At 38.7% G+C, this 16043-nt stretch overlaps 1 long non-coding RNA gene across 1 annotated transcript; it reads right to left on the reverse strand.

Moving 5' to 3' along the window:
* Positions 1-7705: 7705 nt before the first annotated feature.
* Positions 7706-10010, reverse strand: LOC147040147 (uncharacterized). Its single transcript, XR_015063129.1, has 5 exons — positions 9963-10010; positions 9496-9574; positions 9242-9341; positions 8244-8363; positions 7706-7891 (listed from the first exon to the last, which is right to left on the reverse strand). It is a non-coding gene; the product is annotated as an uncharacterized LOC147040147 (long non-coding RNA).
* Positions 10011-16043: the final 6033 nt, after the last annotated feature.

Raw genomic sequence — 16043 nt, forward strand, 5'->3', positions numbered from 1 at the left:
TTAACCCTCTCGCATGAACTCTAATTATCCCCACTGTGGCCTCGGGGGAGTCCCTGAGGGACGGCCAAGCGAGACCGACGACACGCACGCTGACTCGTGCACGCTCACACACTCAATAACCATCAACACAAACAGTGCCTAATTGAGTCAAATTGGGACTCATTACCTCAGCTTTAGTGCAGTCATGTTTAAAGTGAGGGCGGATGTGTGAGTGTGTGCAAAAAGGGTGTGACAATAGTCCAGTTTCCGTGACACCTGCAGAGTTGTGATGGTAATGATTTCAAGCCTGGTTACCACAAATTAATCATTTCTTGTTGACTTGACCCAATTTTGTTTGTATTAGAAAATATATGACTACTATTATTGCATCATAGTATTTACCTTCTGTGTTTCATCAAAATCTTTGTCTGGTACATATTTCTATGAGCGTCATACTGCCTCCCAATACTGTAGGATATTCTTTTTTTCTTACTATAATAACATGTTACAATTTTGAGGAGTGCGCTGGAACGGATCATGGCATTTGTATTGATTTCAATAGGGAAAGATGATTTGAGATGGAGACATGGCTGTACAATATAAAACCAAAAATATACTGTTTATCAAATGAAAACATTTCAATAAGTACCCTCTACAAAATGAGCTGGTTCAATATTCTCAAGAGACTTGGGGTAGATAACTTCTGTGTCGGAAAACGTCTGGACCCGATCCATTTTTGGTGATCGAACCCCTCGTCTTTTTTGGATTAAAAAACCGGACAGACGGCCTGACTCCAGCGCTTGGAGAAGAAGTGCTGGCTCTGCCGCCCTGAACACCCGTCGATAGGCGCTGGAGTGGCAGCCAAAGCGGCAGTAAGACAGGATGGCTGTCGCTGCCTCACCGATTAGCGCGGCAGACTGCATGGGGGATACAGAGGGAGACGCTAAGAGATGTCAGGATCCCTTACACAACCCTCTGTATCCCTGTATTGACCCTCCTTCTATTGCCTAAATGAACAGACTAAAGGTGATCATATTCCCCATACTATCAATACGAGCTGCTCTATGAACGTACCCTGATGGCCTTGTGACCTTCTTTAGTCTGTCCTCCAATTGGATTTTTTTATGGGTAAACCCTGACTTGAATTCAATTCATTATATAATGATTATAATTATCTTATTATACTCCTTTTGTATCGTTGGCCTAGCTATTGTGTGTTAGCATCGCGATAGGAATGGTTCTGCAGAGAGAATAAAATAACACAACATCTATGCTAATTTCTGATAGCCAGTCTATTGGGAATGGCATTATATGTTAGCATCAAGCTAATGGGATTTGATTTAATTTTATCGCCACATCAGAGACAATGAATTGCAAAGACCACAGACAATTTGGTTGATTGATCGGGGAGGCGTCGGACAACACGCTCATGATCAAATTGTCACTTTTGTTTTGCACACTTCTGTATCAAATGTTGCAGGAAAAAAAACCCACACAGGTTAGGTTAATTGAAGACAAATTGTCCATAGGTGCGGATGTCCGAATAGGTCTGAACAAAGACAGTTATTCGACAATGCAATAAATATTTAAACAATTGGAATCCGGTGTGGTCAAAGCTCTATCATTAGAGAGTAAAAGTCAATCCTTCGGAATTATTGATTTTAGGATTATGCTAAACTCCGTGTCAAAGACGATAAATGCCTCGGAGCGCTTTGATTTCTCATTATATTCATGTCTCCACAGTTCTTCCGGCAGAACCTCGAGTCAATATCACATGTTCTCAATGTATAGCTCCGGACAATGACTACCTATTGACCACCTTCCCCTTGTGGGAATCCTTAAAATGACAAAGGGTCTGCTCATATATTCTAATATCTTGTAAGAGTCTCATTTCAGTAAACATTAAATCCATAGCTGGATTTGGATTTCTGACGCGCTGGGAAAACTGAGAACGTTTGAACACGGATTGTCTCATATGGCACTTTGATGCTGTGGTCAGATTTTTATGAGAGCTTGAAACAGAAACTCCTTGTGTCATCCGTCTATTTCCTAAGCGCTTATCTTCAAATTGACTATTTCAAACTTTTACAGACTTTCCCTTGAATTTGAATTTTGAGAGTTATACCTAGATGTCACGTACGCTTTTTGTCACACCTTAATCTCGAGTCAAACTCTACAAAAACAAAAGAACCATTTAAATATACCATATTCTTTACAAGATTCACCCACTTCCCAAACTCTTCATTTTTCACAGCCTTGGTTTCATCAGAAAATCTTCCAAACACATGTGGGAAAAATATGTTGTGATCTGATGAAGTCAAGGTTGAGGTTTGCTAGCCTTGCCTTCAGCCACCTTGAAACTAGAAGTTCAAAAACAATGGCCGTGCAAAAAGTTTGTTGCATAGCAGCTGCCGGCAATGAGACATGATTTACGGAACTGAGCTCCCGTCGAGGTTGTTTTTGCAAACGCCCCAACATTTCATTTTGGAGACGTACGAGAAGGTCAGGCAACTGTTGTTGATAATTAACCCCCCAGTGTCAACACGATAAAACATCGGCAACAAAGCCTCACCTCGGAGCGACACTGACTCTTAAAACTTGTACTCGTGACCCCGCGGCCAACAATCAACGTCATCAATTCGCACAAATACACACAAACGTATCCACATAACGAGTCGACGGGAAAAGGTCAGACGTAGCGCTTTGCGAAAACCTTTGGTGGTGTTTTGCTTCGCCACTGGGGGAGCGGTGCTTTGAGGGACTGTCAGAACCAACAGCGCCCTGCCAACCGAGAGGTGCGCAACCTTTACTGTCCTGGCCTTAAGGAGCGCCAGCACTCTCACCTTAACATTGATTTTTAAAGGCCATGTGTACTATTTACACTTTACATTTACTCTTCAGTTTGCTCTCTGCTCAGTGGAAGATGTGAGCGGCATATTTTTGAAAGCAAACAATAATAAACTTCCACCCGAGTATCAAGGCGGAAATGCAACATGAATAAAATAATCGGTAATCGGCGATCGATTAGTGGTCGATAATCGATAAATCGAATTTGCGATCCGAATTCTGAGCGACCGCTCAATTGGGGGATGTTTCGGAAATATTTTTCAGCTATCGCTAATAGTTCATTTGTATCCAGCATGTTTACACCTGAATATATCTATGCTATGTTATTTATGGTGCGGAAACTCAAACTCCACAAATCCTTCTAATCTACATTTATTTATTGTTTGGTGTTCACACTTATAATTTATGCCACTTATTTGCATATAATGCGCACGTAGCGAAAAGCAAACGATAACAAAGACAACAAATAGTTTATGTTAATGATTGGGAGTTTAATTTGGTGCAAGTGAACTCAGAATTAGATCAAAGCGGCGTCAGTGCTGTTTAAATAACAGCAAGTCAGCTCATTTCCCAAAGATACCGAAATATACCTTATTATATGCCGTATTATAAAGATTTAGTTTTCAAATAGTGGTTTCGAAATCAACTCTACTTCTAAAATAACTACTGAATCCCGCAATAGGAATTTTTTTGACATTTTTTCTGTGACTTTTAAAATGTAAAATGTTTGATATGGTCCCAACATTAGTGTTGGAAAGGGCTGCCAAATATTGGACGACGGGCCACAAATGTCCCCCTTGGCCATAGTTTGGACACCCCCTCAACAACAGTATTTTTATGTATTTGTTTTTTCATTTTTATCTTATTTTGATGGCTGCATTTAGAGCTGTTCACTGGAACAAGCTGTAGCCTCCGAAAAAAAAGAACCAAAGCGATCCATTGACAACAATAATAAAAGTGACAGAGCGACACTTCTGCATTGAAGTCAAATCATATTCTCTATTATATCAATTACAGGGAAAAGGGGGGGCACACTAACTGGCCATTACATGAGTTTTATTGAAAGGCCAATATCAGCGAGGTGATAAATGTCTCCCGACAACATTTTAGGTGGCCCGGCAGGCGGCTCATTTGGATGAGGAGCTGCATACAAAGTTCAATCCCATCTGTCTCCGGCACAGTCAATACTGGCGCAGCAAACACTCATGCATGACATTTGCAGTCGGCTCCGAGACACAAATCATCCTGTGGGGAGTCTTATAATTAGGAGTGTTTTGCATGATTTAGTCAATCAACAGCGGGGAAAAAAATAAATAAATAAATAAATAAATAAATAAATAAGGGGGACGGGCAGGGCGAATATCCACAAGGTATTAATTACTGGTGTGCACTATTTTGCGTTTCCAAAATTCACTCGAGTGGGACACATTTACACTTCACAATGAAACATGAATGAGCATCCAGGGTGGTCTCGCGCCTTGAGCCAATGCCATCGGCGAAGCATTCCTAGGGCTCTTTTGGTTTTTTGTTTTTGTTTTATTTTTTATCAGCAGCCCTCCAGCCAAGACTGGAGGCTTGTGAAAGCCTTAACACAAAGTGGACGTGTTGAATAGAAGGAGGAAGGAGTAGTGCACAAACAGAGGTCTGAATCAAAAGGTATCCAAATCCGTCGAGACAGGAGTGCTCACCTTAATCAAGAAAAGTTTGTGTTTTATTTAGTGTCGAGTTATTGTTGAGCTTCTTCAATAGTTTGCTAACTTTTCAATTTTCGACTTAGTCTCAGTGAAAGTATGGTTCGGGCCAAAGTACGGCACGGGGGCCATTTGTGGCCCGCCAGCCATTTTTTGGCAGCCTGAAAAAAATATAACATTTTGAACTTTTAACACTGATGTGTTTTATTTATAATTAAAATGTTATTTATACACAATTGTGTCTTTAGATATGACTGTAACTCTTACTGCGATTATTGACGTATACACATTTTAAAGTAGCTTTTCTAGCTTTTATTTTCAATGTTGAAAAATATCCAAGTGGCCCCTGCATCATTCCCTCTAAAGTGAGATCTTCTTTTTACTCCTCCCTCAGGGACTCCATTATTCCATCATCCCTTCCTCCAAGGTGACATCCAGCACTTTCAACCAGTACGGCTCGGGTAATGTAATTAGCCGTTAAAGTGAGACATCCTAAAGGTGACATGCTACGACAAACTTCATCACACGCCGAGCCTTAAGGCCTCGCCTCACCCTCGCAATCAAATGGCAGTATGTGGACGTCAAATTACACCGATTACAAGTGTAATCGCGGCTGGTTCGGCGGCTGTCAATCAGCTAGCGGTGGTAAAAGTGTGTCATCAGGTGGTCCGAGCTAAGCTAAGTTGTGAGAGGGCGAATGAAGTGAAGCAGAGACGCTTTAATTAAAACTGTGACATTGTATCATAAAAACCAGAAACCTAATCGTGATGGAATAAGTATAATGTAATTATCAAGCCGGTTATAAATAGCTTTAATTTCATGCTTTGTGGAAATGAAATGGAAATGGCATGGAGGGGAGGTGGCCATATGTGTATGCGTGTGTATGTGAGGAGGTAGTTTACCGAGCTTGTCGCCACCCTTCTGCCAAGTGCCAAGAGACAGGAGCCAAATCCAATTTCTCCTCTCCAGGTCACACGTCTGTCCACTCAGCCATCCTTCAAACTTCTCTCTATTTGTCACCCTGCTCATTATCATCTACCCTGCTACATTATCGGATGTGACTCTGAGAAAAGGAAAAAAAAAAAAAAAAAGACTGGGGGAGGGGGGGTTGTAAGGAGACACCTGACAGCCCCCTCCCTTCCTAAAAAAAAACAGTCCTGAGAGTTTGTCATCTTCCCCTTCTAGATGCCTGATGATCCTAATGAAATCTAATCTGCAAACTCGAACTGCAGCGAACTTGCAATCGGAGTTAGATGCTGGAAGTTTTACCGCCTGGCGCATCCTCAAGCTATTGACCCCCACACATGCAGTAGAAAACTAAACTTGAGTATTTCCATGACAGAGACTCTTCACCCTTTGCTTTTTAGCCACAGGTACAAAATACATACACTTCTGACATTTAATTCCCTATTTTTGCTTCAGTTTAATAGGCATTGTGCTGCTGCTTCTGGTGTGAACAACCTGGCCACATGGGGGCAGTGTAACACGAATGGTCAGTCATTCTTCGCAGAGGATAAAGAATAGGGCAGGTTTTGCTCGACTGTTTGTGTTTGAATATTAGTTCTTTCATTATTTTTATCTAAAAGCACAACATTGATGATATCCATAACCGTACCTATCGAGTTTTGTATTGTTTTTTTAGCATAAAGCGAAAGCTATGTGGTTATTTTAAATACTATTTGTGATATTTTTAGTTTGACAATAAACCTCAACTTGGACTGGCAATCGATATTTTAAAGTCTGTTTGTTTGATTGTCTGTTTGATTTGTTCACCATCTGATTTCATCATATTATTTCCTTTATTGTTTTAATTGCCAAACCACATATTGAATTCATGTTCTTCTATCAGGTTGTCCCAAAACTCACCCAAAAAAACAAGACTGAGACGAGTGTGTTTCAAACAGCATGACTGATTAGCTTGTCGGAGGGTGCGAGGAAAGAATTTATAAGGAGGGTTCACAGGTGCGAGGGGTGAAAACCCAGCCGCCTGAGAGCCTAATGATCTGAGGGGGGTCCTTGAAGTAATCCGCAGGGAGCCCCAATAAATGCAGGACCACACCAAGAGAAAACACGGCGGTCGCGGTGAGCGGTGAAGATGTTCTTTTTTTTCCCTCCAAAAAAAACCGATAAAAGCGCTTGATGAGGTTTGCTCACTGCGAATGAAACCAATAATTAGGACGCGCCCCGCAAACAAATGCATTCAGAGTTTTAAATTAGGTCTGATTGAATCTTTCTCACTTTCCCGCGGCGGCTGTGATTACTGCATGGTTTTGATTAGCACAATGATTGCGGCGGGTTCCAGTTGTAATCCTTCAAGTGGAAGCGTGCCGCTAAATGTCTCAATTGCGTCAGAATGATGTCTGTGACAATAGCAAAAAGCTCCGAATGTGCCAATGTATAATTAGGGCAGCGGAAAAACCTTTGTCAGAGCAATTATTAATTATTATTTTTTTATGGCGGCTTTTAAGGCTGCTTTTTCCGAGAGACGAATCGCTTAAAATGAAGGTTACAGCATCGTTTATGGCGCTGAATAGAAACGCTTGAGAAAGAAAGAAAAAACTAAAAAGGCTTGAGTGTTATAAACAGTGGCAGTGAATAAAACTGTGCTTTTTTTAATATTTAAAGGTCAGTCATAATTAAAGGTGCGGTAATGGATTTTAAAGAAACTGAACGGGTAACACTTAAAATGTGCATTTGGTGCTGATGTTTATTTGATCACAAACTTGTTTGGACTTCAACCAAACATTTAAAGGGAAAATGTTCAAACAAACATCGAGCCTCTTTAGCATAACGATGCAACAGTTCCTTGAAATACGGGTGACTCGATGAATGTTTGAAAATTAACACATAGCAGCTTTAGCTGGCATGTTTGTTTAGCCTAATGCTAACGGTGAACAAATGGATATTCAAATCGATGGATATTTGAACCCACATGGTGGAGCAACATATGTAGACAGACAATGGTCAACAAAAAAACATTTTTTTTTTATAAATGTCAAGAATATTCAAATGGTTTTTGAGTAATTTTAGGCTGCTGAGTCCAACACACTTGGCTCTTAAAACATTTTTGACGAATAATTATATATTCGATAGATAGATTTATAGATAGCTCAAAGTTTCAAGATATTGCATGAAAAAATATACAGATGCGATTGAAAGCTAACATAAATAGCATGATGGCTAATAACTAGCATCAAAATAACATTTTCCAAACAATTATTAATTATAACCTACTTACATGTGTCTCCATGAACTGCAAAGAACCTCTCAAGGACAAACTTGATTGGTATTTTCATTTATGGATGCAGCACTTCATCACAAAACCACTGGATGGAGATACTTTAAAGGGTTAGCTTCTTTTTCAGGGTTTGAGCCTGGAAAAAATGGATTCAATTCACATTATTTGTGATTTTTTTGCTTCTTTTAATGACAAGCAGCAACGCCGAATGGCTTATGTTCAACTGTGGAGGCTCAGGTTTAATTTAAAACTAATTTTGGAAAATAGTTTGTTTTTATCGCGTCGTATTAATTTCCCCTGGAGTGACATTGTGATAGGAGCAGAACAGATGGGAAATCCAGGATTGTCCTGGCAAAATTCATCATGAAAAATGCACCCGACACCTGTGTAATTTGCCTAATCATCTTTTGCTAATAAGCTCTACCCCATTAATTATGCACGACTTCCACAATGCAATCAAGATAAAAGTAAATCTGATGACTTAATACCCTTCAAAATAATTAGCCTCTTCTCCTCAAGTCATTCACCAGCCCACAACCATCACATGGACATCTTTCATTTTCATATCTTCCCTTCCATCTCTGCCAGGATTTTAATTGGAGATTTTTCTGGAAAAAAAATCCATATATTAATTTATATTATTAAAAAAAAAGTAAAGCTGTTCATTATTTTTATATATTTTTCAACATAATTTTGAGGAAAAGTATTTGAACCAGAAAATCAACGGAATTGCTCAACGACAACAACGTTGCCGTGGCGACGCAGCAAACAATGGGTAGCGTGAATATGGCACTTTGCGCCATTCCAGGCAATTTGCAGTATTGAATGCAATAGCCATGCCTATTGGCTAGTGATGCATTCAAGGACATATAAACAAAGGGGGGGGCGGCAGGATCAAAGTAGGGAGGATGGCGATGTCATATATCAGAATTCATAGCAGTTCAATATTCGACCGGTGGAAAGTTGAAGAGAACACGAAGCCAGAATTTAAAAATAATTGTCCCAGTTAATGTTGATTTTTTTTTTCTGTACAGAAAAATATCGAAGATATATGGTGAAAAGAAAATCAATGGGAAGTTTTAATGGGTTTTATGTGGGTAATGATAGAGGGGGGGTTAAGAGGCTAGGGCACGGGTTAATGGTACTATCAGGACATAGACCGAGTTAAGTGCAGACGAAAGGTCCACCACCAGAGGTTAATTAACCTTTCTAAACCCAAAGGTGTCTGGATGCACATACATATTGAATGGAAGCTGCCACAAAAAGCTGTAGGTCACCGCTAATACATTCTGCAAGTTACAATTAAAACATCATCAGACTCACGTCGGATCTCCATTTAAGAGGCATTTATGAAGCCGCAATTCAGGAGGCAATTTATTACAGTCAAAAGCCGTCTGAATGGGGGGCAGTTAGGTTAGCTGATATGCAATTTCAGTCCATTCAAAAGCAGCAAGTGGGACCGAATTCAGGCGGGTGAGGCATTTACCGTGCTTTCCTTTTGCTGCTCTGTGGAGTGAATGAAGACATGTCAGATGAACACGAAAGCCATTAGGCTCCTTTTACTATTTTCTTATACTTGTTTTTCTCTACAAATAGAAATGATATAGTCAAGGTAAATTCACAGAAGAAATATTTTTTTTAAATATCACGCAATAGACCGTCATGCTAATAATAATCAAAAACAAACATGCAAAGTGATTGAATTGGAAGTGTCAGAAAAAAGGGAAACAATCATATTACCGCATTGCTCTGTTCCGATTGCATGGCAATTGGGTCAAGCAAAAAGCACACTCGGAATCTTGTGACTGGATCCACGTCGCTGCTTAAAACATTCGAAAGCCCAAAAGTTGCATTGCTGATTTGACAAGATGTCGTAATAGTATATGTTTCTGATATTTAAAAAAATATATTTTCACATATGCTAGCTCATGACAATTTTTTCATAAAGATAATTTTGTTAAAATGCATTGCTGACTAGACAATATGTTGTGTAATATCTGTTGTGAAAATGCTATTTAATAGTAATGAAGCAGTCTAGCTCCATTTTGGCACGTTTGTGAGTGTAATTTAAAGTTTTAGTACTGTCATAGAGATAATTGGGTGATTTGTATGGCAATGATTTTACTCCAAACATTTGTCAAATCTATCTTTTTCTCAATAAAATGATAACTAACATTCATATAAGTTATCATATAGACAGTACTTACAGTTTGAGTCTTCTATTAATCTCTAAATTTCCCTTTCTGGGATGTTTTGCAGGTGAAGCAGGTTTTCGCGGGCGCCGCCATCTTGGAAATGGGAGAGGCCAAACGGGTTCAAGGACGCGGCCATCTTGGAAATGCGCGTTACACTAGTGAATCAGAAAATACAATAATAGACTGCCCAAACTTGGAACTAAAACTTTTTATCACTTAACTAAAAGGTCTCAGTGTCTCAAATGTGATTAATTCATGTTTATTGCAGGTGAAGCAGGTTTTCGCGGGCGCCGCCATCTTGGAAATGGGAGAGGCCAAACGGGTTCAAGGACGCGGCCATCTTGGAAATGCGCGTTACACTAGTGAATCAGAAAATACAATAATAGACTGCCCAAACTTGGAACTAAAACTTTTTATCACTTAACTAAAAGTTCTCCGTGTCTCAACTGTGATTAATTCATGTTTATTGCAGGTAAAGCAGAGTTTAAAAGGTGCCGCCATCTTGGAAATGGGAGGGGCCAAATGGGTTCACGGGCGCGGCCATCTTGGAAATCTGTGTTACACTAATCACTAGTGTACTGCCCGAAATTGGAACAAAAACTTTTTATCGCTTAACTAAAAGTTCTCAATGTCTCAAATGTGATTAATTCATGTTTTTATATATAAAGAAAAAAAATATTGAAAAAAAGAGGATGTTTTAGTGGGCAAGTCACCATGAGATTCACACACACACACCGAAAGTAACATTATCAAAACAGCACCCTTCTCTTTTAACCATCTAGTACAACAGGTTCTGTCAATCCCTCAGCGACCGGTATCCCGGTTGTCGACTCCGTGTTGGTGACGCTTCCTCTGAAGCCGAGGCGCATCGGGATCTACATTTGCACATCTGGATCGTCGGAGACCTCCTTGAAAATAGGTGGCATGCTGCATATATGGTTTTTTTTTTTTTACTTTTTCACTCCAAACAAAGGCAACAAAGAAATTCCCACAGGATAGCGACCCATTCTGCCTACCTGCATACGCTCGCTCACTGTTTCAAGCGTACACACACGCAACTTCCATGATGTAACAAACCCGCAAGGCTTTCCACCCCCTTCCATTTCGAGTATTATTTCCCCCCTGCACTTTTGATTCACTTTAACAGAGGAAGTGCATCCCACCCTTTTCTTGTAACGTGTCAAGCGCATCCTATCTCGAACCGCCCCTGGAGTATCTCCACCCCAAACTTTTGGACGCACCCCTCCTTCTTCAGAATTTATTCCCCTAGCTTGCGCTTTCCAAGTAATTGCCCAGTTTCTGGGTTTGCTGGGCTATGCTGGTTCACGGATTTAATTTGCGGGTAAATAGATTTTCTGCTGAGTTTAAAAGGCACCGTGCCCGTTCGTGGAGGGGTTGGGGGGGTTAGGTTTGGGGAAATGTATTTGGTCTCTTTGAGAAATCATTAGGAGAAGGAAGAGCAAGTTCATGATGCAAAACAAGCAGACAGTGCTGACCTGACAACTTCTCACACTTTGGATTTCTTCGCACTTGATGTGGCGAGTTTCTTGCTCAACGTAATGTGGTTAAAGGTTAGAAAAAGGAAGCTAGAAAAAAAGTTTTCACAGTAGATATAATAATAATAATAATAATAATAATAATAATAATAATAATAATAATAATTTGTTATATATTTTTGAGTTTTGCAATTTAGGCTAAAATCAATAATAGATTACCCCAAAATATTTACATTTTAGACCCATAGACAAAACCTGTATTAATAGTCCTATGTGTCGTAAAATAGTTTTCTTTTTAATTCGACCAACGTTCACCTTTAGCAGTTTAAAATAGGTGAAAGAAACAGAAATGTACAACATGAAATGAGGAACTTAGATTAATTAACCTATGTGCTCAGATATCAAATCATAACACACTTGTTAGCTGATATAGTCATTCATGTTTGACATATATAGCTCAATCAGACTGGCCTCATCTAATCTACACCTCGTGTTTGGCAAACTCTTTAAATATTCATTATTAGCTGTCTTGTGTAATTATTAAAACCGAGATAGAGCCAGGGTCAGATGACCTGCGGGCTTCCAGCTGTTTGTAGGCATGCAGGATAAATCCCGAGGGCCTTCGCATGGCTGTTCTGAATATCATAAAAATAAGATAAATAAATAAATCCTACCCTGAAGCATCAAATAGCCCGTTGTTAGATTCATCTGATGAGAGCCGAATGGCCCAAGAACTATAATAGGTACACTATATCAAGAGCGGCGCTAACAATGTGTTTGGGAGGAAATAAGATAGAACAACTTTTGTAAAATAAAAGGAATCGTCTTTGAAAATAATAATAAAAGAAGAAATACCTCTGGAGAATAAGCCAATTATAATGAGATAAAAAGAGCACTAAAAATAAGGTGGCGATGAAGATGGGGACTTGTGTTCATTCCTCTTCAGCAGTCAAACCTCAAGGTCAGTGTAATTTCAATGTAAAAACAATTTATTTTTTGTTTTTATTATACTGAAGGCTCACAGAGGAGGTTGACATTTAGGTGAGAAGATCAAAATATTTACACTCCCAAGTCATTAAACACACATACTTGGTCATTAGTAAATAACACTCCGCTGTAGGTAACACTTTCAAAATTAAATCCATCTGTGCCAGACGTTAAAAGCGATGATCTGTAAGGTCTGGTTTGGTGTTACGAAGAATTACTGCTATGATTACGTTTAGGGAAAATATTTATGCTACGTGAAAGGCTCACTGCTTAAATACAGTTCAGTTGTATTTAACTTTGAAGTTTAATACTTGGCATTTAATGTTCGGTTTGAAAGACTTTGCTTGTTTTGCTAGTTAGACTCAAAACCACAATTTGCCGGCTGCCATTTAAAAAAAGCCCCAACTTGTAAGATCGTTGTCCAGCATGCTAACTGCCCGGCAATTTAATTCGGGCTCATTTTGGAGTTTGATGCCTTGCGACAGCTAAGTGTCCCTGGCCATCAATTAGACGCAGACCTCATCGACACACATAAAATAAAATAAATATATAAATAAATCAAATTAAAAAAAAAAAAAAACGTCACCATCCAGTGCTTTCGGTAATTGCGGCCATGACAGTTGATCATTATCCATGAAAAGCATCGTGTTCTGCAAACACGTGGCCCTTTGATGGTCCTTCACCACTCGAGTGTCACTCAATTCTCTGCAGCTGTTTGTTTCCATTTGCTTATTTTCTTCCCTCCCAAGGCCAAATGGTCATTTCACTTTAATGAGTTCACCTCTATAAAACGCAATGCGGCAGAAGGGGTACGGAGGGCCCGATTCGAAAGGCCAACTGAGAGTTTTAAGCAAGTCTGGAGGCCTAAAGGACAATAGGCAATTATACAAAACTGCTTTAGAGCAATTAGAACAACAAGTGTGTGTCTTAAAACTTAAAAGACTTGACCGCAATCCGTTACAGGATGTTGGATGAGATATAATATTACGACAACAACAACATCAAAAAGTTATAATCACATAATAATAAAGTTGGCTAATTATTATGCATTAAAATTCAAAGTAAAAGGATTTTGAAAGAAAAAGAAATGAAACAAAATTGTTCAATATTCAAGAATTAACTCCAAATATTATTAGATTGCAATATTAGGAAAAATTCAAAAATATTTGGCATTTTCAGAAAAATAAGTTGAGTAGATTTTTTCGTATAACAATTTTTTGGGTGTCATACTTGTATAAAAAACATGTAAATATTCTGAAAAAAAATCATAAACGTACAAAAGTACAGTCGCAACATTACAAGAAAAAATATATTTTTTCTGCTAGATTCTGAATTGCACAATTAATTGATTTCACTTTTTTCGAGACTCTTAAAAATTTTGCATCTGCACTCTACTTTTTCCTCTGAAGTCTTTTCATACAGGTGGCAAATGTTTTTAGCAATTTCACAACATTCACAATTCTTTCCACTTCAACTTAACTGATACAATTATGTCCTTCTGTACTTTCCCGGAGAGCTCCCCTCAAGTATCAACACTCAGCGCCACGATTATCATTTCACAAAAACATTTTTAATTACAACATTGAGCAAGGTGCTCGAGCTGAAGCACTCCAATGTACACAAAACATCTGACGGAAGGTAGATAATGGGGATTTCGTGTCAATAAACACTTGAGAGTTTTTATTCACTATAAGTGCCGTCATTCAGGGGTAAATGAACAAGAGTTGTTTTCACTTATTTATTTTAATGTGACTTTTTTATATTTTTTTCCTCTTTCTTTTAGAAGCAACTCATTTGATTGGTTTCACTCTGGCAACCTTTTTTCATATAACATCTTCTAATGCTAAGGTAGCCCCCCCCTCCCTTTACCTTGAATAATTCATGACCCAGAATCCAATAGTATCGGATTGGCTGAGGGTCGGTGTGGGGGGGGCTCAAAAAGTTGAATTACAAAACATCTTATTCTTTCATCTCCTGAAGTTTTTTTTTGTGTGTGTGTGTGTGTGTGTGTTTCGCAAAGTGCAGAGGTCAATTATGATCCCTCTGGCATGAATAAAACACCGAAGGGCTCCAAAACCTTAGGAGATTTCTTCCACTTGTGTAGATTATTGACACTTACTCCATCCGTGTAAGAAAAAGGACCCTTTGTCTGTGGTCTCCTGCTCTGTTAGTGTCTCAATCGCCTTAGGGTAAAAAAAGAAAAAAAGAGAGAGGCCTAATTTGCACTGGTCTGTTTTGGGGCCAATTATTATAATATTGCATGTGCTGGAAAGCACAATAAAATTGAAAACAATAAAGAAAAAGAGTGCTATCATGCATTGTGATTTTCCGCTTGTTAAAAATGCATTTTATGTTTGTTTGTAAGTTGTAGTTTCACTTTTTCCTGTTTAGATATTTGCCATGAGGAGAAATGATAAATATAAAAAGTCTACACACCCCTGTACAAATGCCAGATCTTTGTATATTTAAAAATACTTTCTTCATGAATGTGACTCATAACCCGGACAGCTCAGATTAAAAAAAAAAAAATCTATTCAAAAGGGAATGGGAGGTGGTTGCATAAGTGTGCATACCCTCTTGTAGTTCAGGAAATGGTGTGTTCAGAATGAATAAATAACATTCAAAATTACAAAAAAAAATACAGAGACACACACTGTCACTTATTAAATCTTATGACTATTTGCCATCATAACTGTTTGGTTGACATTCATTACTAATGGATACTGATGTGTTGACCTGGTTAAACATGATCAACACAAGTCACACTAGTGACGCACATTCCTTGGTTTCTACCAACACTAGATGTCAGTGTTTTTCGCTGCACTGTGAACCTGCAGGTGATGTGAAGAACAAGCAGCCTGGGAGAGGCGCCTGCAATTGCATCCATTTTTTTTTTTCTCCACTCCACACTTGAAAGTCCTCCGTCTTGCACGGATTTCACACTTTAGCCTTCTGCGTCACGACCCGATTACCGAGGGCATCACTTTTATCTCGTAATGAGCCGCAAACTGCTGAGCACTGTTTTCTTTCTCGAGCAGCAGTGCTGTGGACTGTATATCTTGTAACTTGTTGCCAAATAATTGGCATATTACAAAAAATATATACTGTACATTGCGGAGGATGTCTGCAAAACATATAAAGACCAATTTAAGCCTTGCATAATGTTCATTTTCCAGAATACATTTTTAAAATGTATCTATTGTTGTATATTTATGCATGAACGCTGTGCTCAAGTGAATCAGTGAGTCTTTCTCAAGCTTTTCAAAAACATTTTTTTTCATTCATATTTAATTGGCTCAACTTGTCTTTCTATTCCCACCCAGCACAACAGTGTTTAAACTTCAGGACAAATTTCTTGTGTCTGTGTAATAAAATCTGTGTTCATCGGGTTGCTGGGATTGTGGTGAAAAGGTGAATCACACAATTATCAGTATTGTCTGTCACGGAAGATTTGAGCAATACGTTTTTGAAGCTTTTATGAATATTCTTTTGTTGTATTTTGGCCCACATTCTGATGGACATTCATCAGCTAATGTATTATTTTAATTATACATTAAGGTTTGATTTTTTTTTAAAGCTTTTTTCTCATCACACAAGTTTGAATTTTAAT

Source organism: Syngnathus leptorhynchus, chromosome 21, assembly GCF_054491065.1.
Source record: "Syngnathus leptorhynchus isolate UIUO chromosome 21, UIUO_Slep, whole genome shotgun sequence".
NCBI classification, from domain to species: Eukaryota; Metazoa; Chordata; class Actinopteri; order Syngnathiformes; family Syngnathidae; genus Syngnathus; species Syngnathus leptorhynchus.